Source organism: Trichomycterus rosablanca, chromosome 24 (assembly GCF_030014385.1).
Source record: "Trichomycterus rosablanca isolate fTriRos1 chromosome 24, fTriRos1.hap1, whole genome shotgun sequence".
Taxonomy (NCBI): Eukaryota; Metazoa; Chordata; class Actinopteri; order Siluriformes; family Trichomycteridae; genus Trichomycterus; species Trichomycterus rosablanca.
The window spans coordinates 5,877,732-5,904,327 of NC_086011.1; the positions used below are offsets into that span (position 1 = coordinate 5,877,732).

At 36.9% G+C, this 26,596-nt stretch overlaps 1 protein-coding gene across 3 annotated transcripts in view; it reads right to left on the reverse strand.

The window, feature by feature from the left end:
• LOC134301730 (transcription factor SOX-13-like) overlaps positions 1-25,948 on the reverse strand; it is a 40,406-nt gene extending 14,458 nt beyond the window's left edge. The window contains exons 1-2 of one of the 3 annotated variants that reach the window (XM_062986571.1): positions 25,799-25,948; positions 19,042-19,193 (exon numbers count right to left, since the gene is read on the reverse strand). The gene's annotated coding sequence lies outside the window, so the exon portion shown is untranslated. Of the gene's footprint in view, positions 1-19,041; positions 19,194-23,340; positions 23,402-25,798 lie in introns of those variants that run through there. The other 2 variants (XM_062986572.1, XM_062986573.1) reach the window with 2 other exon arrangements.
• Between the last annotated feature and the right edge of the window lie 648 nt (positions 25,949-26,596).

Genomic DNA, 26,596 nt, shown 5'->3' on the forward strand with positions numbered 1-26,596 from the left:
AATTATGGCTTGTACATACCAGTCATTACCCAGATACTGTGAGGTTAAGATGGTTCACCTGCGTGTTTTTTTCCATCAGCTACACAAATAAACCAGCAGGTTTTCTTTCTTTTATTAAAACCATTAAAACATCATTGTAAGAAGGTGTGATAGCATGAATAGCGAAGAAAATAATACAAATACTCCAAACTTTTCCTGTCTAATAGCACAGGTAAATGACTCCTTCACATTTATGTAATATTTTGGGTACATTCAAATAGCTTATACATCTTGCAGTGCAGTAGGTAATACTTTGGATTTGCCCAGGGGCTGGGTTTTTAGAGATTTGCCAATTCCCTTTTTTTGTTAAATAAATCCCTTTTGGTTCAGGTCTAAACTAAATCCATAGTTGTAGATTCCGAATATTTTGGCCAATGGGCTTCATATTTGGTCAACTGGAGCTCTTTTTTTAAATGTTTTTTCTTTATCAACACTTAAAAACCCTAATATTCTATGTGAATAGTTTGGCCAAACTAGTCCTAAAGTAATGATAAATACATCTTCTAGAATGTTTTAAAACACTTTTTTTAAATTCACAACAATCAAAATAATAAAGCTTTATGTGGTGATTACAGGGTTCTAAACACAACTTGAAAAGCAGGTCCTATTAGTTCATTACTGCAGCACTGTATAAACACTATTATTTATACAGACTATTTTAAGAGTGTCATGGTGGCCCGGTCAGTAGCATACCCAAACAGCAGAACAGTTCTGGGTCCCAGGTTCGATGCTGGTTTCTGTTCACTGTCTGCATGTTCCATCAGTGTCTAGGGTTTCTTTTAGATACCAGATTTCCATTTATCTTCTGAAACATGCAAAACATGGTATTCAAGTGTGTCACTCTGCAATCATTTTTCACCGTGTCCAAAGTCCTGTCTCTGTCCAACATTTCGGGGTGTGCAACACACTGTGACCCTGACCAGGATAGAGCAGTTAAAGCAGTAAAACACCTGAACATAAGGATGTTGGACATTCCATTCCAAAGCCTTTATAAGCGTTTATAATTTATATGGAGTTCATGGCTATAAGCCTTCATTCTGTGTCTGTAGGAATTTGTGCCCATTGTAAGGTCAGGCACTGATGTTAGGCAAGGTGGTCTGGATTACAGTCGGCGTTAAGGATGTGGTTTTGTCCATGCCAAACCATGTTTTTATGGATTTTGCTAAAGGCGTTCCCTACAGTATTGTCCATTTATTTTAAATTATTAATGATATCCACCAGTTAAAAAAGTGTGTGGCTGATCTTTAATTAGGAGGGGTGTCCACATACTTTTGGCTAAAAATTGTGCAATAATAAACCTACAAAACTAAAGTCTGTAGTAGGGAATGTCATGTTCAATTCCAAAAGCCAAAAACATACTAGCAAAGTGCACATGAACACCACTTATTACCAAACATCTCTTGCTGGGTCACTATTAGCAAGGATGACACTCTACTATCAAGCTGGTATTACTATATACTTATAGACACTCCTATCCCAGTTGACGGAGAGTCCACAGGGAGCGCGGACTTGCCGGCTCATTCCGAGTGCACTTACAGCTGAACTGGCACGCTGGGGATTTATTTGGGGAGTTCGAGCTGTTGAAAAGTCACAACAATGACGCTAGAATTAGACACAAGTGTGAGACTGATACTTAAGATTAAGCTCTTTCCAAGGCAAAGTGCAAAGTGGCACTGGGAACAGCTGGCGAGTCCAATTCTGAGCAACTGACCACCCATGGACAGTTTTGTAGTCCTAATTACACTTAGTATTCAATTAAATGTATTTGATATGGAATAATCTACTAAATGTAACGTTTGGTTATTTTTACTAGTGTAATACAGTGCTGGAAGTTTTTGGACGCACATAAATTCAGAGAAATTGGAATCTGTTTGTAATCCTGGTATCTGTTCTACACATACTCCAGCCTCACTTTCCCAGGGTCCTTCACTATACTGTATACAACCTATCAACCTGCCCTCTCTGCTGGAGTACTAATTGCAATGTGGACATCAGCCTCGTCATTGCACCATAAATGTCACTTGTGGTCCTCTATGCTTTTGTGATTTTTCAAAAAATATAAAAACCTTTTTTATTTTATTTTGTACTGCACAACACCAAAATAATATATTAATAATATAATATAATAATAATATTATTGTTATTTTATTATATATAATAATATAATAATAATTTTCTGGAATTTGTATTTAATACTTAATTTTTTTTTTTAATTTTTAAAAGATTCAGAATGAAAATTATTTTATTTAGATTTTAAACTAACATTAAACTAAAATGAAATTGCACCTTTATCTCGATTTAAAGTCATACAGTTGCACCACATGACCTTCGAACACAATTTATATATTTAAAGAAATAAATAAAATGTAAAGAAAAAAAAAACAAAAAAACATTAAGAATACTGGATGATTTGCAAAAAAATAAAAAATAAAAAAAAACATCCAACATAACATTTCTTTATTTAATTCATTAAATTCAATAATATAAAAAGAAAATACCTTTAAAAAGCTCATATTATTAATGCAATGTTTAAATTAATTTACTTAACATACTTCACTTCTTAGGCAGATAAACATGGCAGAAAAAAAACAACAACAACCCAAACCAGACGTGTCAAATGTAAGTGTTCTTACCTGTTGTTTGTATGAGGAGACATTTCTGTTTTAGTATCTATCCATGTATCAGACCCAGTACTGATCTTAAAATAAAACTTAAAATAAAACACTTTCTACAATATCTGTAGCCGTATTCTGTGGTGTACTATTTTATTAGATGAGTACTCTATAGCAGTGTCCTTCTTTAGTCTGCGGTTTGGCGGTCAGGCTCAGCGTCTCTGATGTTCAACACTTTCTACAAGAGCTCACAAGAACGTCTGCCTCAGGTCATCTAACAAGCTGCAACACGCTAGCTGTACTAGCTAGCTAATACTCACCCTGTGGCGAGGCTGATGTAAATATCACATTACTGACCCCACCCCCTTTCCTCTGAGGATTCCACAGTGGTTAACTTTTTTTTCATTATGACACGCTAGTTTAGTAAAAAGCCTAAACAATGAGCAGAGGAGTGCCAGGAAAACGCCTGAGCTCGGGTCCACACAAAAGACAAACACGGCGTTTGTACTAACACGAAAGATGAGCCACTTGTTTGAACTTGCAGCGCAAGCGAGCCAAGACCTATTCTTTCTTTGCTCTAATATGGGTCGATGAAAACAATTCCGACATTCCGCCTGTGGCAAATAACACAGCTTCTCAAGTAACAGTTTGGCACCTTTCACCCTCAGTAAGTAAGTAATTGTCTGAAGTGAGCACACCTTCATTGGTTTACAGTAGAGAGTAGTTAGAAGTGACTAAACACTTAAGCTCACGCTTATGTTTATACTTGACAGATGATTTAATCTGAGGCATCTCTGGCAAAACACAAGAATATATCAAGCACATTAAAGGAGCAAGAGTGATCTGATACATGAAAACGATCTGAGTCTGACTTTAATCTGCTTTAAGTGTGCACATTTAATGCCTGTATAAGAAATCTGTGCACAGCTTTGAAGAAGGATTTGAGACTATTTTGAAGGCATTTAGAGCTTAGAGTTTTGTTAAAAAGAAGAAAAAATTATGAAACTACAGCCACACTACCTAGCTCAGGCTGTCCCTCTAAACTTTTATTAGTTTTTTTTTTTATAGGTTTACTAGTGCTCTTCTGGTTTATTAACTATTCTGACACAAACTGTCAATCGGACTGTTTAAGGGGTAAGTGGCTGCAGCTGAAGGTAAAGTTATCAACTATAATCAAAATGTTGCACAATAAATGACAAATTGAAAGAAATGATTCCTTAATGGAACAAAATGACAACTTTGGCATACAGTCAAAACTTTACATACACTTGTAAGTATACACTTGTTCATACTTGTTTGTCCATAGATATTTAGATGATAAATTTGCTGGTGTATAAAGCACTATAACTTTACAGTCATGCAAGCCAAGCTTTACATCTACATGATGCGTTTGCTTGAAGTCTGCTATGCAAAACAGTCCCCTACATTCTGCACCGCAAGCTTGACTAGTTGTTTGTATTTGGGAAAACTCATAAAAAAGGAACTATATTTAGACTGTTTAACACAAGATAAATAAGGTAGAGATGATACGTTTTCTGTGTGTATGTGTGCAAGAAGCTGTACTGTGAGCAGCACTGGCATGCATACCTTCTTTGCACATAGGGATTGAGGAGGACTACCACTAGAGGGCAGAACAGCACTGAAACCTCCTTATTACATCAGAATGAGAAGTCAGACATGAGGCTTTTTTCTTATTATTCATGCAACAATGTAGGGTAAATGTTGATGTTTTATAAAGCAAGTTATAAACTCATTTGTTATTAACAGGTAGCAACTATGTAGTAACCAATAAATAGGGCTAGTTTGACTGAGCAGAAAGCCTTAACCTTTAAATGGTTAAAGCCTTAACCATTTGGTTGAGCTTACTTTCAGTCTAAATACATGGATAAAAATAAGCTGTATTTAAATACAGTGGTACCTTGTAACTCAACGTCCCCTAAACTCTAAATCTTTGGAAATCAACGTCCTTCGTCCTTCAACGTTTCCCTTAAACTCAATGTGTGTGCAACTGCCGCTTTGTTCAGTGCTCGGCCTAAGCTGTGTGGTAAAACGTCATCAAAGTGCGAATATAAGACGAATCTGTATTTGTGTGGAACAACTGTCAAATCCACCCTGAAAGCTCCACATGTATCTGTGATTAGCTGGATTTTCTCCTGTTTCACTTTTAAACTTGTGTTATAGCTCAGGGTGCTGAGAAACTGTAAGAATCAGCTTTTCAGAGAGTCTAAAACTCTCATTGTAAAAAAAAAAAACTTAATGTGACAATGTATTAAAAGAATGACATAGAAACACTAAACCTCTCTTAATTATTACTGGTCATAAGTTCTCTCCACTAATTACGAAGCATAAGAAAACAATAAAGAATTAAAGGTATAGAGCAGGTTTGATTTTTAACTGTTTTTCAATAATATTTCAGTGTTTTTATATTATATTTGTGTTATTTTCTGTGTATACGTGTCAAAAACAACACCATTATTTTACATTAGCCTAAAATATATGCTGTTCCATGGGACCATGGGATGCATTAACAGGTTTCCCAAACATCCTTATAGCAAAAAATACCTTAAAACTTACTCCCAGAACAAACTGACGCTGAGTTTCAAGGTATCACTGTAATCATATGTAGATGATTTTAAGAAAACAGTAGAGGCTCATCAAAAAAATACTGTGTGCACTAGTAAAAAATATAAAACATTATTTTCTTTGTGAGACCATTAAAGGGTTGAGGTAGGAAAGTCTGGAAAGCTCCTTACAGATCAGTTAAAGCAGATTAAGGCATCAATGTCACTTGATGTCACTCAGATTTTTAGGCATTTTCGGCTTCCGAGATCATGTGTATAAATAATTGTCCATTAGTACCAAGTACTAGGTTGCCAAGGTCAGACAAAATACCCAAACTGTCAACTAATCACAAGAGGAAAATGTGTTTACATTGTGGGGAAAAGAGAGGGAGAAAAAATCCACAAATACCTCTAATAATTTATAATTACTAATGCAATTTAATTCACCTACAGTTTGTAGGTGCACGTGCAGAAGCAATGCGCCTGATAACTGCACACAGCTTCATCTACATCTTCTGTACGCGTTTACATAATTAACAGCAAGTAAAATCCCAACCCAGGTTGTATTAGAGCAGAGAGTTCAAACTGTGACAGACCAATCAAACCCCCCAGGAGTACAGTCAGCCCCTCCTGGTTCACACACTCCAAGCATTTCAAGTGTAAGCATATCCAATCAGCTGTTAGATTCCAGCAGCAGGGAGTTTGTCATTCCACCTGCTCACAAGTAAAAGCAAAGTAAACATTAAGCATCAGCCTTGACCAGCGAAGTGCGCATTCACTGACCTCAAGTATTCCTGATTAGTTATTGTTACCCACAGCTCGTCTCTGGGGTGCGGAGTCATATGCCAGCGTGGGAAAGTGGTGAAACAAGTCATGGTACAGCTGTCACTTTTCTTTACGTCCCGAACGCCTGGTGACCTTCTCAGAATGAAAACTCCGGTTCGCTTTTTCTTTTTTACTGTGTCTGGCTCTACAAGCCACAAAAACGTCTCTTTAATCCGAGTAAACAGTGGCATTTGCATGATGGGACTGACTTTGGAATATTTACTGATAATCATCAGGTGTTATGGGAGATGTAATCACAGAATAATACAGAGCTTGTTTTATATCTATGTAGTGAATTATGTTTGTATTTAAAATGTTGCACAAGGCTTAAAAACTTCAGTCAGACCTCTGGCTTGTAAACGCTGCATTATGAGACAGCAAATGCAAAGCACTTTGTCTTTCATAATTAATTCAAAGCAGCTATTTAAACTGTTTTTAAAGCTGTCTTAGCGGAACTGAGGAATATAAAAGTGCCATCGTTTGTTTAAGCAAATGTTCATGTTATTTTAAATTAAACCTCCTTTAACAAATAAAATGGAAAAGAAGGCAAACAATAACGATATTTATGTGGTCCTTAAAATTTAATACATCCATGCAAGCTATGCAAACTTAAAGTGCCAAGTTACGACATTTAGACATTGGCCAACGTGCTGGCCGAGGAGACTAACCAAGTATTCTTTTTTAATAGCCATGTGGCATTTAAGCTTAACTGTAACATCAGTTTAATGTTGAATATCAGTCATAGCTAACATTTAAATTATTAGAAGATGACGAGGTCCTAAGCAACAAGCAGGTCCTTATTAGCAATTAACTACTAAAACCTAAATATGTTAAAGTATACCACAAGTAGAGGGATTTCAAATCAGTTAATATTAAATATATGGGTGGCATGATGCACAGATAACACTGTCGCCTCACAGCAAGAAGGTCCTGGGTTCTGTTCCCAGGTGCGGCAGTCTGGGTCCTTTCTGTGTGGAGTTTGCATGTTCCCCATGTATTTGTGGGTTTCCACCGGGAGCTCCGGTTTCCTCCCACAGTCCAAAGACGTGCAAGTGAGGTGAATTAGAGATACAAAACTTGAACTGATGAATCTTGTATAACCTGTAACTACCTGTTCCGTCATGAATGTAAGCAAAGTGTGTAAAACATGACGTTAAAATCCTAACAGGAGCCGAGGTGGCACAGCGGTATATTCCGCTAGCACACCAGCGCCGAGATTCTGAACTCCTCGGTTCGAAACTCGCCATTGCCACTGGTCGGCTGGACATTATCTAGCGGGCATAATTGGCAGTGCCTGCAGCAGACATGGTTCTGCTAGGACGGGATGACCGGACTATGTGGGTGAGGTCTTCAAACGCTGTGTAAGGACCTGGATTGGCAGATATAGAGGCGCCTGTGCAGAATGCATGGGTGAAAAAGGGTTCCGCTAAGGGCTGCGCGCGGGTTGGAGGAGGCGTGGGCAGCAATATACCCACCTCGACAGCAACCAGGGATCCCTCTACGCTAAAATTGGGAAAAAATGGGAAAATGCAAAAATAAATAGAAAAAAATCCTAACAAATAATCATATTTAATAAATATTTGACAAGAAAAACACAAAGAAAGGAACTCAGATACAGAAAGCCCACTCATGTTTACCCGTGATAGTAATAAACTAGAATAGACATGAACATAGCAGCTGAACAATCACTACAATGGAACTATTATTTTTAATCTATTCTGAGTCTCTTTGTTGATGACGAAAAAAAACACCAAAATTGCTGCATTCTTCAAAATTTAACGAGGCTAGAGGCTTATCCACAAGTTTACCAGCTTAAATGGCTTCTTAAGGTGGCTCAATCAATTAAACAAGGGGGATTAATGCGGCTTAAGCTTTAAAGTCAGATGAGCCATGATGAACATCCTGAATTTGCCAATTTCTTTCTTCATTTAGCTTGTAAAACATCTGGCCAGTCGGTCAATTTCAAAATGTCAACAGAAGATTAATCCTGTGTGTGACAAGAGAAGGAAATCAGTATTATTATCACCCCCACACACACACACACCGAATGGACAATGGGTGAGAGTAGGGGTTGTATTCTTTATGCTCCAGGCCATAATAGCTCTTTACTATAGATTTTTCCTCTTCCCTGCCAGGGACGGCCCCATTCCATCCCCTTCACACAGGTATAGCTTTTTTGGGGGGTTTTTTCCTTCCTTTATTCAAAATGTCCAAATGCAAATCAACAAGGATCTGACCGGGGACAAAAAACTGTTTGTCTTGTGTGTGAAAACTAACCGCTACTGATGCCACAATTTTTTCAAACAAACATGTTACGACCGGGAAAAAGAAAAGAATAAAATAAACAGTACTAAGTAAACTATGAACTAGGTGTGAAGACGTGTAGATACGATCTATGCAAACTGAATGAAAATAGACCAAAGATTTAAAGATTTAGCATCTACAATATAATTTGAGCATCCAAGATCTGATATTCTGATGGATTCTTTTAAAGCCTGTAAATAAATAAGACGTCTAAACAAGATGATGGCACAAGCGTGGACCAGACATTTAAAAAAAAAAAGGAAAAAAAAGAAGGAAAAAAGTGCCGCTCTGCTGCTGGGGCTTTTTTTCTTTTTTCTTTTTAGAAACACAAGGTTAAAAAGTGCACTCTTTCATCGTTGCTCTCCCGGCCTGAAACAGTCCGGTTATTGTGCCACTGAGCAAAAGGCTAGCTTGGCATTTATCTGAGACACAAGGAAAGAGGGGTAGTGAATAAGGGAAGGCACAAACACACTCTGTATAAAGAAATATCACAAGAGACGGCAAATAAAGGATGCTTCTGAAGGGCCTCCTTTCACAAAAAAGAGCCTCACAAAACCAGCCCTCCAATGTGCCTATCCCCTTCAGCGAAAGAATATAAAAAAAGAATTAAAAATGTTCTGCGTTCTATGCCTGGCACATTACGTGCATTAGAGGCACTTTCGTGTTGTGCCATGTGCGCAAGTGCGCTCAAAAGTGCTTTCAAGAACAACATATAAACACCAAGTTCATAATATTCTGCTGCTCGCTCGCCTGCCCTTGAACCTCCGGATAAACAGAGATCTTTAAGACGCCTGGACCACGCATCTGAGCTGTTTCCATGGTGACCCAGCCATCCTCTTTTGTGCTGCGAGAAACACAACAGGTAATTCTGAGCGACTGCTGGTCCCATTATTGAACCCGTTGTCGAGTGCGGCGCAAAAAAAAAAAAAAAAAACTTTTAAAAAAGGGGGCACAAACTCACGGTGCCTTTAAGATTTAAAAATAGCAGAGTAGGTTTCAGAGAGGAAGAATAACAGCGTAAAGAGCGCTTACGAGATACCGACTACATAAAAAGTGGAAGTGAAAGGTGGTAAACAGGCACCTGGCGCATAAAAGCAAGTATAAATCCATGCAACCGCTAATGATAAACGCTGGCAGCCGTACTGACGAGACCTCACTTCCAGTCGTCAGTTTGTGAAATTTTGCACGTGAGACTGTACCTGTTGTTTTCTCAGTCAATGAGTAAGCCATAAAAGCTAACAGACCAGGAGGACCAAGTGCTGAATCATCCAGCTGTTTGAGAGCAAATCAGCACAAGAACTGTGTACTAGCATCATATAAAGCACACCAAAACTGGACTCCAGAGCAATAGAAACATTCATAGAAGCATAGAATTACATCAGCTTAAGAGCTGTGTACTAGTATCATCGTTTGAAATGAGGATGGCACGGTGGCTTGGTGGGTAGCACTGTCACCTCACAGCAAGAAGGTCCTGGGTTCGATCCTCAGGTGGGGCGGTCTGCGTGGGTTTCATCCGGGAGCTCCAGTTTCCTCCCACAGTCCAAAAACATAATTGGAGACACTGAATTGTCATATAAGTGAATGACAGAGTGTGTGTGTGTGTGTGTATGTGTCTGCCCTGCGATGGAAATACTGGGATAGGCTCCAGCAAACCACCCCCCACCCTAATTGGATAAGAAGTTAAGAAAGTGATTGTGTGTTTGAAATGCACATGCTAGAATGGAATAAAGCACACCAGCACTGGACTCCTGAGCAATACAGACATTCATAGAAGAGTAGAATTAAGCTTCGGTCAGGAAATTTGAGAGATGCTAAAAAACATACCAACTGTAAAGCTTGGTGGAGGAGGAATAATAGCATGAGGTGTTTTTAGGTCAACTGAACGGACGTCTTAATTCTACAGAAACATAATTATATGCTGTGGCAACAGTTTGGGGAGGATCCTTTCCTGTTTTAATAAAACAATGACTGGCCTGCAAATAGACCCGCCGTCAATACCTTCCAACATTTGCGGACTGAACTGGAAGGGCGACTGTAATTTAGGCCATGACGCTCAATATCAGTGGCAAACCTCATTAACCCACTCATGAGTAAATGAAAATGAATCTCTGCAGTAACATATTATGATGAACAGGATGTGATTTACACCATTTCATTCTGGATTAACTCTGACTAGAGTGAGTGGCACTTTAAAGGCTTCTCACAAGTCTTTAAAGTAAGAGCATTTGTAAGCCCTGGCGCTGATGTTGGTCAAGAAAGCCTCAACTGATGTTCCGGTTCATTCCAAAGCTGTTCAGTGGGGCTGAGGTCATGCTGGAACCACAAAGGGTCTTCCCTAAACTGTTGCTGCAAAGTTGGAAGCAGTAAATTAAATTTCACGTGGCTGAATCACGTGAATTCAAAAATTAGTGTCCCAATACTTTGGTCCACATTGTCACACAATTTAATTCTGCACTCATACATTATGTACAGGACAAAGAACTACGACTGAACATTCTGTTATAGAAAAATAATTAACAGCAGGCTGGTGTGATGCCAGTTACCACCCAGAAGTTCATCATTTTTCCAAAACTACACGTCACACGGCTACAAATCTCTTTATGTCATCCAACTTTGTGACAGCAGAAAGCAAACCCAAACTGCCACTGTATACTAAAATCTAATCTGTATCTATCATCAAAAGGCTTAAAAGAAGGAACTAAAAAAATAAATGAAAAAATATTGCAGTTAATTAAATAGCAAAGTAAGGGAAGAACCAATTCCATAAAAAAATGTGAGTTTCTGAAGGTAGGAATTGTGAGACCTTCAACTTTCAGGACATCCTGCTACAAACAGGATACATGTTCTCTACAAGCCTGGACAGGGAGGCCAAGAACAAGAGACACAGAGGAACAACAGAAAACAAATAAAAGCCTTTAAGGCAAATCAGAAAGGTCTTAAAGGAAAAATAGGTAGGTTATCAAAGGAAGGATTAAAGGTGGGGGCGAGGTAGGTGATGCAAATCGACTGGTTCCACAACATGAACTGAAATTCAATCTTAAATAAATCTTCAATTCATTTCCACTGGATGTGTAACAATGAGCAATCTATCATTTCCAGCCTTCAGTGTTGCCAAAGTTTTAAAGCCTAAGCTGTTTTTTTTTGTTATTGTATTTTTCCTGTATCTATTCAAGTGTCATTAACCATGCATGAATCCACTCTTCCCTATTATGCCAAGTTCACACTACACGACTTTCCAAGTCATCAGGTCGCTGTACAGTTCACACCACACGACTGGATCTCTTGTAATCGGGAGTCTTTCAAGTCGTTGTGGCTTTAATACTACACGACTGATCGGCGTTAGGGGGTTTCACACTACACCATCTATCACCAACTGGAATCGCAGACGAGCTTCTCTGGTCTCCCGAACTACGTTTTGTCATGAAAACAAACGCGAGAAGTGAAAAGGAGTTTAATACCACATCCGAAAATGCACGTCAACAAGTAGCGAGCGATCAAAGTTTGTGTGCTGATGTGCAGCGTAAAATTAAAGAGAAAAATAAATGAATCCGAGTGGATTTGGCAAGCAACCAGCAGGGACTGTTTTGTTCTGTAGCGAGTTGGAGGTTAATAAATATTTTTTGTAATGTAGTGTTGGTATTATGGTTTGGCGTGGACGATAAGTTATTGTAAATATTGTAAAGCTTGTGTGTGTGCCGATGTATTCTAATAGAAACTATATTATCAGGGCAAAAGTCGTGTAGTGTGAGCTAGGCATTAGTCAGAAAAAGAAAAAGGTAATCCATTGTGTATGTGTTTCATAATTTACAAGCGTGAACTGAAAGCATAAACAATCCCAACTTTCCAACTTGGTGGAACAATATTTTTATATTAATGTCCATGTTTGGAAATGAACGTCCAACAAGCTCATGTTCAGGTGTCCAAATACTTATGGCCATATAGTGATTGTTTTTTTATTCATTTAATAAATACCATTCTGTTTAGTGCTGCATAATCAACTCTATTTTAATTAAACATAATTAATACATAATATAAGGCAGTATGGTGGGACAGCTGGTAGTGTGTGAAACATCAACATGGGTCTTAGGGACCTGGGTTCAATCCTCAACTCAGGTTGATGTCTGTAAGGAGTTTTGCATGTTCTCAGCATGTCTATGTGGATTTTCTTCAACGCTCCAAAAACATACAGAAAGTAGATTGACTGAATGTGTGTGTAATGTGTAAGTATGTGTTGACCTGTGATGTATTAGCACCCAGTCCAAGGTGTATTACTGCCTTACAAGCACTGCCTAAAAGAAGTCGCCTGATCCACTGTGCCCCTGACCAATACAATGTACAATAAATTAGGTGAATATTACTACCAACTTTCATTATGTTGTGTTGAATTCTGTTGTACATCTAGGCTACTCTGTTAATGTGATTAAAAATAACTCATTAAAAAAACACATCAACAAGAAAATGCCATTTAAATTCTCAATAACCAAAATACACAATCATAATTTCAACTATTGTAAATCTACACTACACATGTATTCATATTATTGTACATCAAATATTTACACTGAGAACACTTCTGTATTGTTGCATACAGATGCTGGGAAAAAGGCTGATTGGAAAAATTAATTTTCTGTAAGCGGAGGTGAACTTTGCACCTTCACCACATCAGTGATGGAAAAGAGCTCATTCTGATACGTACACAAGCATCCTCAGCTCAGAACAACCGCCGCCCCACCCCTCATACCCACCACTACTGATAAAGACCTAGTCTATTAAATTTCTAAGAAGATGCAGATGCGTATCTAAGTACTAAACCGTTTTAATGGTATCACACGAGTGGTATTTAACGGATATCGGCACTGAGGCACAAAGCAAAGAAAAAAAAAACAAAGAAAAAAACTCGTAATCCACATCCGACATGAGCCAGAAAGTCGGTAAACAGACTTTCGGTTCCAAAAACACACACCATTATGTTTGTCTGTCAAACCCTTGTTTTCAGAAACATGATTGAATTTAAATGGTACTGTCGTTCAGGAAAAGTTGACTGGTGAGAAGTGTGGCTGCAAATTCTATATTCATAAAGTTTAAAACTTTCACTTTTTTATTTAAAACTGAGACTAACCAAGAACTATCAAAGTAAGATGAGACACGTGTAAGATTAACAACAAAGTCTGAACCCAGCATTACTTGCTTTATCAGCAACAGTTAGTCTTGATTTAGAAGGTATAAGTGTCCTAAATGGGCAGGCAAAGTTTTCTCATAAATTTATTTATTTATTTATTTTTCTTTATTCGTTTTTCCACTTTTCACCCAATCCAATCATGTACAATTGAAGCTTATCTCTCTCTCTCTCGTCAAGCCGCCACCCCCACTCCTGATTGAGAAGGCCTGAGGGTGTCATATGCCCCTCTGACACATGTGCAGCGGGTGATCGCTTCTTTTCACCTGCCAGGGGCGGGGTCTAGGGTACCGCATGCGGAGAGCCACACACTGCCATCAGTGATCAACCGCCTCCCGTGCAGGTCCCTCGACCAGTCAGCAGAAGACGTGAATGTCCCAGTGACAAGGAACCCTGTTTCAGTAATCATCCCTCCCAGCCAATTAATTGTGTGTCTGTGTAGGCATCCGGATGGATGATAGCAAAGAAAATCATTGTTTATATGTTTAATGTCTAAATCATAATTACACTATTTTTGTGGACATTGTTTGTATGCAGACAGGAAATCGCATGAAAACAATGTCTTCAAAACAGTGTGTAACTATACCATTCAAGTTGCACTTATTAGACATACTATTTGTGTGTGATTTGGGACACAGCCTCTACAACTGCCGTCATAACTTTAGGAGGTCAAGCTTGACCTACACTTAAAACTGTGTCTGTTCCCTTTCTGAGACTTTAATCTGTTCACTTTAAAGCCAGTCAGAGTAAAAAGTCCGGTCCAACCAGACTAAAGAAGGGTAAATATATGGAGAGATGCTCCTAGTCAGAGAAAATCATTTGCAGATCCATATCAGCGATGCCACACAAGCTGTATACACATAAATAAAGCATCTCAACCCACGTCTGCGAGTTGCTACAATAAATTTTCACTGTCATCCGAGACGCTTTAACGATTACACACTTCAATCATGGTGTCGGATGAGTCAGATAAGGCGGCCCAGAAAGCGACTGAACCAGTTATTTTTTATTCACTGACAGTGAGGTGTAAAGTCAACAGACTGTAATGATAACTGTGAAACAGTCAGTACTCAAGATTCTGCTTGATGTGATGAAATAAAGCTTGGGTAATTGCACTGAAATATTGAAAGGAAAGCTGAAGCTGTAATAATAAGCTATTAAATGAATTTATGTAGGATAATAAATCAGCTAGTTAAGTACTCAGCGGTCTTCTGGAAACATCTCAACTTACCTCTGAATATTCATAAACATACAGTGGTGTAAAAATAATGCCCTATTATTATTGCAGATTTATCACGCTGAATTCATTCCAGAACATAATATTACATACACTCGAAATTAAACATTTACGTATATAAACTTGTGGATGTCATGACAGGTTGACAGAATCCCAACTACTTTTTGTGACTGAATGATTGGTATGTGTTTAGAAAGCCATGTATCAGCCTCTAAAAGAAGAAATGATGAGCTTTTTTAGATGAAGAGGTACAAGTGCTAAAGTCTGCTGGGTTCAAATATACATACAGCAGGTTAGGTTATTAATCTGATCATGCACAAAGTTCTATATGCACATTTAAAGGTGGACTGATTAATATTTATTTGTTCGTACTGAACTACTCAAATAAGATGATCATAGACAACCCCAAATGAGTATGGAAATGCTGTATGGAAATAAAAAAAACACTTTGTTTCCTAATCATACATTGCAGACAGTATGAAGCCAAGATATTTAATGTTTTTTTAATGTCTGGTCAAGCTAATTTAATCTGTTAATATACACCCATTTCTGCAATACATGTGTCTACTGTGTGATGGTCCATCTTAGATGCCTCCAAGCCCAGAGAACTTGACACGTTTTTGTATATGGTTAATATATGGTAAATATATTATTGCATCGTAGTTTAATGTGGCATTTTTGAATGTACCTCCGCATTATAGAGCTTGACAAAAGTTTGCCAAAGTAATACCTTGTCCATGTGGTTATATAAGCCAATGATGAAAGACATGGGTGTTTAGCTTAGGCTTGTTCCCTTGCCCTTTACTCACTGAAATTCCTCAAGAGTCATCAAATCGTTTAATGATATTATGGACTGTAAAGGGAGAAACATGCAAATCCCTTCTAATCTTTCTTTGTTTTTAAACATTTAATTATTTTCTCACACTGGAGACGCTCTGCCAATTCTTGTTCTTTCAAAGCCTTTCATGGATACTGCTTTTGTATTAAATCATGTTTACAAACAGCTTTTTAAAATCAAATGTTTATTTAGTTTTTTACTAGCCCCAACTTTATTACTAGCCCCAAACTATCCCAACTTTTTCTGAAATGCAGGAATAAATGTATATTAACAAATAAAAATGAAGCTGACCAGACAACACTTTAAATATATTGGGTTTATGCTGTCTGCAAAGAAATAAAAGTGAAAATAAATATAAGAATATAAGAAACACATTTTCTTTTTAATTAGCATTTTCCATGCTGTTTAAACTTTTTCAGATTTAGGGTTTGATTAAAATGACGATAAAACACAACTATTGAACAAGTTAGTGATATGCCTGAGAATAACCATCTGAATAAGCACAGGTCTGGGCCACCTTGTTTACATTTGTGCTGCCATTCAGATTACAGACACAACAGCAACGATAATTCAACATATTAAACACTGCTGTCCAACCAACAGTGGTCTCAGAGAGCTCTTTCACAAGCTTTTAATTAATGGTTCTATCTGATGGTTACCTCTTTTTTTCTGTGAAATATCTGACTTTGTGTACAAATTTGACTCCACTTTCATTTATTGCTGTAAGTAGGTGGGCTGAGTGTCACTTTTACTTGCACACATGCATCACAAATGTATTTAATGCAAGCTTCTGAACATTTCAAAATGCATTGTAAGAAATTGCGTGCCAGTTCCTTTGTCACACCTGCTTCAAAGTTAACAAGTGTTAATTATAGTAGGCTAATAATACCTTTATATGCAGTAAAAAATAATTAGAATAATTTAAAAATACAATTATTGAAATGGTTTTTTAATCATATTTAATTGGCAAATTTCTTTCTTTTTTTTGTTTGTTTATTTTGTTTGTGTTGGATATTTGGCACGCCCGCTCTGAACCGCAGCCCTGCTAAACCATCGATAGTATAAAAGTTCTTTTTTAATTTTTTTTACCATTTATTATAATGAACAAAAAATTTTTATTAAGTCATGATTCAAAGTCAAAAGATTTTTCTATTTAGATTTTTATTTAACTGAGTAGCTTGTAAATTAAGAACTGCATTCTTCTTAAATATTACATGTCTGTATTGCTTTATTCCGCTTCAAATATCTAACAGTCTACTTCATTTTAACCAAATAATTTTACACAGTAGCGTCGTAATTTATCAAACAATATGAATGGTGTCTGTGTGTTGGTGGGCAGCAGAGGGGCACATGCAAATCTGCATTTCTATACTGCATTATTTGCGAATGAAAGCCCTCGCTGTAGTTGTCAAATATTCAACTTTGTGAGGGTCAGTGAATACACAAATAACAACATTTAATCTAAACAAATCTGTCTGATTTGACACAGACGCCGGTTCAGATCTGAATAAGCAGGACTGCGTGCTCGGCTTTGACGCCGTGCAGAAATTTGCAAGATCAAATGCAAGATTTGTGTTTATACGGCTAGACTGCCATATCCATGCAGCACTAGCTTTTATTTCAGATCATTTAATCAGAGAGAAAGTGCTGAAAACACTTTTAATGTACTATATCGTGCATGTACATGAAGATGAGTGATATATGCGGAAAAAAATGCATGCTTTGTTTTAAAGGTTTTTCCAGAGAAAGAATAAAAAAAACACATGGCCAGTAATAGCTCAGTATTCAAATACTGAGCTAGTAATGAGAAGGTTGCTGGTTCAAGCCCCACATCTGCCAGGTTGCTACTGTTAGGCCCTTGAGCCATTGGATTGCATATGGTCTCAAATCTAAGTCACTTTAGATCAAACTAAAAATGCACAACAAAAAGCATTTATAAATGTAAAATATAAACGCTGTAAAATGCTGTAAAATAATAGATTAATTTAAATGTAATAATTAAAAAGCTTGAAATCTTAAATACAGCATTAAAATACTATTTTTGTATTACTAAAAGTGCCTAAACAAAATGTTTTTTTAAGATTTTATAAAAATGGACGAATTAATATTTATAAAATTTTTATATTTAATATTTTTAAAAATTGTCGTGTATGCATTTATTATCTGCATGACTGATTTAGTTTGCAGTCATATTTTTTGTATTCATTAAAACAATATACAATTATTTGTAAATGTTTTAGCACCCCTGGTCACAGCCCACATTTCGCTGATTAAATAAGTTTACATGCTCTCTCCAGAAAACAAACTTAGAGGATAACGTCTATTTATTGCTGAATTTATTGTATTGTAAAAAACTAAAGCATAAAACATAGCATGTGCTAAAGTTTTATGTTTGCTAAAAAATTTGCGTTTTATTTCATTCAATATGTTTAATTCAGTAAATCAATCTAAACTGGGCACTAATATTTGCAAGAAAAAAGCCAAATTAAAGCTTTTTCTGTAAAGAAAATGTTTTAACTTATTTTCACCTCGAAAATCGACAGAACGTTTGACCAGAATTTGACCGGGGACGTTCCAAACTTTTGCATAAGTATTTTTAATCCTAAAAGCCTGGTTCTTTATTCTGCTGCATTTGTTTCATTGTATTCAACTATTCACAATATCATTTTCCGAACACACCCAGCTGGTATAAAGGTCTTCTAAAATCATGTTCAAGCTTGCAGACCAATTTTCCCAAATTTCCCATCCATTCTGTGCTAAAAGAAATAAAGCAGAAAAGCACGGGACATGACACAAAAAAGAAAGTATTTTGACCAGTCTTGCCTTGTGTATTTGGAGTAAAACCTGTTTGGCAGTTGTGACTGGAAGCCATAATTCAAAGGGATCAGTTTCCTTTTATTCTTGTTCGGGCAGATTTATGGCTTTTAGTAAACGCTACCACAACACGCCGTCTGCACTGTGCAGAGAACTGCTAGTGTAAGCTGTGGATGAACTGCTTATTAATACAAAACTTATACGAATTTGATCAGAAGACTGCAACAAATTTGTATAAGAATTGAAAATTGTTGCTTTTATTTTAATTGCACAATAAACCTATTTATTTCATTATGTTTGTCTATGTTGTCTATGTTCACACCGGCATGCATTAGTGGGGTTGAACCACGTTATTAGGAAAAACATTGCAAAAATAGGACAGAAATAGATGCAATTTTAGATAAAAGATAAAAGAACTTTAAATTACGTCTATAATTCTAACAGCATTTTAGACCTCAGTGAGGTGTGTTGACACATTACTTACTAATGTTTTAAAATTAAATGTACTTTTTGCAGTAATTAAAAATTACAACTTTGTTTCTCTCAAAATTAAAGCCTTTTAAAATGTGTAAACTTTAAAAGCTTTCTGTAAACAGGTATCAAGACAAAAGCTTTTAGAAGAAAGTAATACTCACTTAGAAACAGTTACTGACTGAGCGCTTTAGCTCAACACCCGGACAATAGTGCTGATTGACTGTAGCTGCTACTGTTTGTTCACCTTTTCTGCAGCTACTCAATGAGCTCGTATCTTCTGCCTGGTTTCCGCCGCCGCAGTACCCTCATGTCACTGTCGATAGAGAAGGTGGGAGGGGGTGTAGACAGCAGTGGAGAATAAGTGTTTGGGAACATGTGGGCTCCTGCAAAAAAGTTCCAATGCTACTTTCCGTGCATCAAGTGAGGAAAGAAAAAGCCGGTACACCTATTTTGTCTATTTATATTAGGAAAGAGAGATCAAATGATAAATGTGTTTCTAATGTTGAACAGAAAATCCAATCCATGCTGCTCATATATGTCATAATTGACACCACCAAGAAAAAACACTTTCCATGTACTATACTTGTTTTATGTCCTTTTAGGGGGTGAAACTAGATTTGAACCATATGTACTAATTAATTCAATATAAATAATAATAATAACAGTAATTGACAGCTTTAAAATAATATTATGATAATAATTATTAATTATTATTATAATTATCATTGTTTAATAATTATTATAATTATCATTATAATGATCATCATTACTTTTTTCCTATTATTATTATTATTATTATTATTATTATTATTATTATTATTATTATTATAACAATAGTAAGTCTGCTAGTTGCTACAAAATCTTTCACTGTCATTTGATAGAAGATGCATTTTACCATACACAAGGATAAAGGTAAATCTAGGATAAAACATCCAAACTAAAAGCAAAGCATTTACCAAATATTTCCTTAAAAATTGTGTATTTAAATAAACGTATGATGTTTAAAAAAAACTTCACAACTAAAAAGGAAAGACAAAATCTCTGTGCTGAAAAACCTATTCTGTCCTATAGGGATGTAACGATGCACCACAAGACAGTTAAAAATCGGTGCACATATGAATCGGTTATTCATTTAAAATGAATTGATATTTACTTTAAACAGCTGAGGGCACTGGCGCTGTTCACCTCGCCTGGTTGACGGCACTTCACAAAGTTGCCAGGTTCGGAATTTTCCAACCAAATGTATTTATGTGAGGATACTTTCTTTATTCTTTATTATTCATTTATTTATAAATGTTGGATTTCTTTTAAAATTTCATTTCAGTTTTTTTACACAGTAAGCATTATTTGGCATAGTTTGTACCTACCTCAGAAATAAAAGGGCATTCATTATTTAGATAAATAAAAGATAAGCACAAATACAGTATTTTATTATTTTTTAAAGAGAAATAATAAAAGGAAACTTTGTCATAATTTGTCTTCAATTTCATTTTGTTTAAAAAAAAAATGGGGGGAAAATCGTATCGTGAACCCACTATCGTGAATCGTATCGCATCGTGGGTAGAGTGCATCGTTACATCCTTACTGTCCTGTTTTGCCCTGCTGTAAACTGGGGGCCTTTTCATTAACGGTTTGGAGGTACGAAAAATGAGAACCAGCATTTCTAGAGCTGACAGACATAATTTACTTTTTTCCTTCAAACATCTGCAGGTGTAACAATACACAAGTTCATTTTTTCTTTAGGGGAATGATACGATCTTCAAGGTCTTGATATGATACTCAAGGAATCAATGTTATCCGCTATGAAAAGAACCCAGAGTGTGTCCAACCTTCCATATTTTACCAAAATGCACCTTCCTAGTGCTAATAGGCCCAATTAAAACACTACCTTTGTTTCTGTTTCTGTAAAGCCATCCAAAGCTAGCTGTCCTAAACATTAAAAATTAAAGCAATAATTTGATAAACACCAAGTATTTTCATGATCTCAGTTTGCTTGGTTAGAAACATGGACCTCATCGTAACTTTTCTTCCTGCGCTACATGCTTTTAGCCTAGCTAACAGTACAATACAGAGTCAAACATTAGACAATTTTGACAAGCTTGTTGTGTAGAACCACTGTACTAAACTACATCACATGAACATTCTCATAAACTTTAACTGCATTTACACGGACATGATTGTCCTTCTGTCAGAAAATGCATTGGTGTTTAGCCAGAGATGCTCATGCGCTACCGGCTTTCCTGTATACGGTATATAACAACTAAAAAAAACAAAATGCTGTTTATAGATGCATAAACATACACAACAATACGTTTACACTGTAATCTAAAACTAAAAGAACAAAACTGGTTAATGATGTGTACATGGAAATTGATGTTTATCGCTGTAAAGGGCAGTTTTAGCATGAGGGCTGATTTGATAGCCATCAAATCCTCAGGTGACATTAATGACAAGGCTCAGTCCCTTATTGCCTGAAGCATGTGTAAGAATTACAGCATGGACCCAATTATGACTAGTTTTACCTTTAACTGCACTCAATGGCATTATTATCATAATCAAAGTCTAAACCCTTACACATGATTACGTTCTGTCGTACATTTCATCAACTTTTTCAGAGTTCAGAGCATAGTATTTAGACCAGTTAGTTCTCATACACAAGATGCTTTTACTGAATACTCAGGTCAAATCACAAGCCTTGGGAGCAAGTCACAGGAACCCACTGTGTGCCACTCACCCAAGATCACTTGAGGAAAACCCCAGACTTCAATTTGGCAGACTAGACATTGTCCAAAAACGGCTTTTACGTACGCACAAAAATACTAAACTTAGGGTCCAAACAAACCCTGGTCCAGATTTTTGGACCTTTTTATAATCCTTCTGTTCTGTACATTGTTTAGAAATAAATGTCTAAATTTTCTGTGAACAGACTTGCTGGGAACAATATCCAATGATATTACCATTTGTTAACAGCTGATTTATATAGCTGACTCTGATATGCCTATTTGACAAATTTCACTGGGTAATGAATGGGTACAAATGCCTGTTTAACTGTAACCGTCGGTGTTCGATGTGTAATTCTTTGCTCCCTCAAATGTATTAGTGAAAACTGATATTGTTCAGACCTGAACACAATGCTGAACTGTATGCTTAGCAAGGCCCGACTTCATTAAGTTCTCAGTCTTGTATATAAAGCCCTGAACAAAGAGGATTAACTGAGGGCATCACACAGAAGACTTGATGGACAGCGACAACGAAGGAATTCATCCAGCTTTGTGTGTTTTTAAAAGACCAGTTCATTTGATTTCATTGACGAGGCGTCTGGCCCGAGGAAACACTTCATGTGCCATTGTTACAGCGGCTCTGTAGTTCAATAGGACACCAAAAAACAATGCAGGCCTTAACAGATGAGGTCAAAGTTTGAATTTAAGACTAAATGCACTTTTGTTTGCTCTGCTGATCTCTCTAATTCATGGGAAACTGTACATTAGGAGCCCATCACAGCCATCAGAACGGCGCACAACACAACTTGTCAAAAAGTTATCCCACAGTAACACTCTGAATGTGTCATGAGTAACTTCCTCACTGGATCCACACTGCTTTTCATTGACTTTATCATACAGATTGCTTAAGGGGTTTAATAATGTTGGTTATATATGGCCAAATGTAAGTGGATTCCTGATCATGAGCTTGTTAAACACATAATTCCAAACCCATAATCATTAATATAGAGTTGCCCCAACCATCCCACATTTTGGTTGGGACAGTCTTTACATTCACAAGATTTTGGAGCATGTGTATGGGAAATTGGAGCCATTCCATCAACAGAGCATTTGTGAGGTCAAGCACTGGACTTGCATACAAACGATGTTCTAATTCACCCCAAAGGTGTATAATAAGGTTGAGATCAGGCCTCTGTGCAGAAAGAAAGAAAGAAAGAAAGAAAGAAAGAAAGAAAGAAAGAAAGAAAGAAAGAAAGAAAGAAAGAAAGAAAGAAAGAAAGAAAGAAAGAAAGAAAGAAAGAAAGAAAGAAAGAAAGAATAGCAGGGAAAAGGTCAGGAACTCCCTGCTGTCAGGCCGCTTTGTGCTCAGTCAGCCACTGTAAAGCCAAACACTTGCAGCCACTTTGCCAACTTCTCCTTTCAAAAGCCAATGACATGCCTAAGCTACGATGGCAGTGCCCGTTTTAGGTGCTGCAAACTGGAACCTCTAACCAAAACTTGTTACTACACAATCTGACATACAGAAATCGTTGATCAAAAAAAGTACCAAACTTCTGGCAGGTACAACCTGATTTTTAACGTGATGGTCTTGATCAGAACATCGACACGGTCAAGCTGAAGCACAAAAGGTACAAGAGCAAAAAAGACTAAATGTTCTCATATTGTAGTGACTACTAATATTGAGGTTCTACGGAATTTGACAGCCACAGCCCATATGTCAGCTCTTTGTGCCCTTATTACCTTAATAACATGTCTAGACACCTGAAGAAAGACTGTATTCACTTCATCTGTAGCATGAACGGTTACCACAGGCCGCCATTTCAAGATATTTCCTTTAACTGAGGAAAGAATGGAAATCCAGTCAATCTGTTGGTCAGTCAATAACACATTTTTATAGAATACAATGGTGCAGTGTCTTTTAGTGTAAACAGTGACTCTTTAAATTGTTAAATTATTTGTTTTTAATGATTGTATTTGTCCTTCCATATTTCTCACACTGAATAATTTCAGTTCAGTAAGCAAAATACAACCGGAAGTAAAACTATAAAAAATTATAAAAAATAAATAACTTCTTTTATTTATGTAACCAACGCCCATGTCACTAGTACTTCCTTGTATCACCAAATAAACAGTTTACCAAATGTAACAGCCACACTTTAATTATTTCAGTCAGCCAAGCAAAACCAAAATCTCACGTACCTTAAACCTTACAATTAATGTCAATCAATAATCTTATAGTTTAAACAGCAAGACTATGTCATGATCTACAGAATTTCAGAAAATATATGGAAGAAATCATCATCAGTTGAAAGTTTTACAAAGCCGTGTCTAATGCTCTAGGACTCTAGCAAACAACAATATGAGCCAATTTGATAAGGGAAAAAAAAAAACTTTATGCATGATCTACTCATAATCTACACAGTAGTGGTCTGCCTGTTAAAACTGATCCACTTACTCAGTGCCAGTTTATGCTAGAAGTCACAAACAATCTCAGAAATGTGAGTGCAGCCTCAGCTAAGGACAGTGTTCATGATGTCTGACAATATAAAAGAGACCCAAATATTGGATTTATAGCAGGGAGGCAACTTTTATGACATACAGCATTTCATATAGAAAATAACATTAAGAAAAATATACCAACCGAACAGAATTTGGAGTAGCCAGTTTCTCTTATGTCATGTTTCCGGATGAAAACAAAAACTAAAGGACCTAAAAAGGACCTTCATTACATTTCATTTTCGTCAATCACTTTATCATGGTCAGGGTCATGGTGATTTAGATTCGAAACTGGATCTCAGCGATGGTGAACTAGGTGTGTAATAGACCACTGTGCCTCCTGAGCATCCCAGTACAACATTATGAGTAATTAATGCATACATTCAGTAAATTCCCACAGGTTCACCAACTTTCTCTTGCAACTTTTTGGATTTCAGATGTTTGGATAATAATAACATAGTAATAAGAGCATAGTACAGTTGGGTGGCACAGTGGTGCATGGGGGGCATTGACTAAGTGACTATTTACTTTGCTTATTGCTGATAGCACCACTGAGATCCAAACCCAGGTTTCAAAGGTGGTGGACTAGCTTAACAGACCACTGTGTCACCTAAGCACAGTTAATTTCCCCTTTTTTTCTTTTGGGGATGGAGGGGTCTCACTTGAAGTGCAAGCTTCAGTTTGTGTTTGTTACACATTATTGCTCTTTATCTGCATTTAGGCTAATAAACATCATGTGTTCCCATTGTATCAGTAATGGGATTAATATGTGTTTTAGATTCAAAGCAATAAGTAATGTAGTCAAATAAAAATAAAAACGGTAATGTGTTTTTAAACATAAAAACAGCACACATCCTTTAATGTGCATTCTAGTCAAATTTACAGTTAATGGTAAATAGCATGTTTGAACTTGTTTGAGAAAGCAATAGGACTAAATTTAATTGCAGATTTTCGGTTTTTAATTTCAGTATCATATTTAAACATGATACTAGAATTAAGATTGGAATTGGGTTTGCACACATCCAGTTGTATCGACCGGTTTTAATCTGCCAAACGATATATCAGTTCGACCCTAATAAATAAATACTTAATACTAAAGACTACAAATTTTGTCCTCAAAATTATAAACACTTGAAAAACATTTTCTTCTTCGAAAAAGTAGCTGTTTAAAATAGGTAATTTAAAAAAACATTATTTAAAAATATATTTTTCTTTAGTTCTAGCGTGCTTCACCAGCCTGTTAGCATCGACGTTTGTTTATTAATACTAATACTAACTAAAAAAATTTGCTTTAAAACTGCTCAAATTGACATTTTGTAGTGTAAATATAGTAAAGTTCACTATTAAAGCTGGATAAAGTAAAAAACATAAGGCGTTCTGGAGTTTCATTCATGACACACTAATGTCAACACTTTAGCCTGAATTGTATGTTGACTAATATTAGCATCAACGTCATTAAACCTGGATTAGAGTCAAAGTCAGATCACTTTAGTGTTAGAAAGCAGCTAATGAATATAAAGTAATGCCATCCTGCAAGACCATCCAAACAACACAGCGAACATCGCAGCTTAAAACAGTGTGATCACAACATGAGTAAGTTTCAGGTCTGTAGTTATGAGCAGTTTGAGGTCAGTAATGTTAGGTTAGTGTGTATTGTGCACCATGTGTATCCTGTTAGATCCGCACAAACTTTCTGACTCACCACACTCCGGTGCAAACACTCCTGCCCAAAACTTCCAATCCCTTCTCTTCCGATCCTGTCAACTGAGTAAACACGCAGATCTTGTTCATGTGGTTTAATCCTACAGCAGATCCGCTTCGATCATGAAGGTGGAATGATCCAGGTAGATGATCAGAGGACAGAAGTGTGGTGTGGAGGCGCTGTCCGGTCTCTCTGTAAACCTCAACCACTTTGTTTTTTGCATCCCACATTTCTGCTCTCCTCGGGTCCACCTCCCTCTTAAAGGAACAGCTCTCTATAGCAGGGAAACCGCTGGACAGCTTCAACTCAGCTTATCTCTGCCAACAAGAGGTTATCCTTAACCTTTCACTAACCGCCTAGTCCTGGTCATGATCGCGGTGGTGCAGGGAATGGATATATCCGATGCAGGGCGTACAACCATTGAGAGTCGCCACGTTTTCCCACCTTGAAGCAATTTACATTTTCACATTTAAGGCACTTACCTAATAGGAGTAGGATAGGATAGCAGGATATACTTTATTTGTCATATATACATATACAGGTGTACAGTACAATGAAATTCTTTCTTCGCATATCCCAGCTTGTTTGGAAACTGGGGTCAGAGCGCAGGGTCAGCCATCGTACGGCGCCCCTGGAGCAGACAGGGTTAAGGGTCTTGCTCAAGGACCCGACAGTGGCTGCATAGCAGAGCCTGGATTTGAACCGGCAATCTTCCGGTTGATAGCCCAAAGCTCTACCCACTAGGCTACCACTGTCCCTACTACTTACAATCAAGGACAGATTAAGGATAGTCTGGGC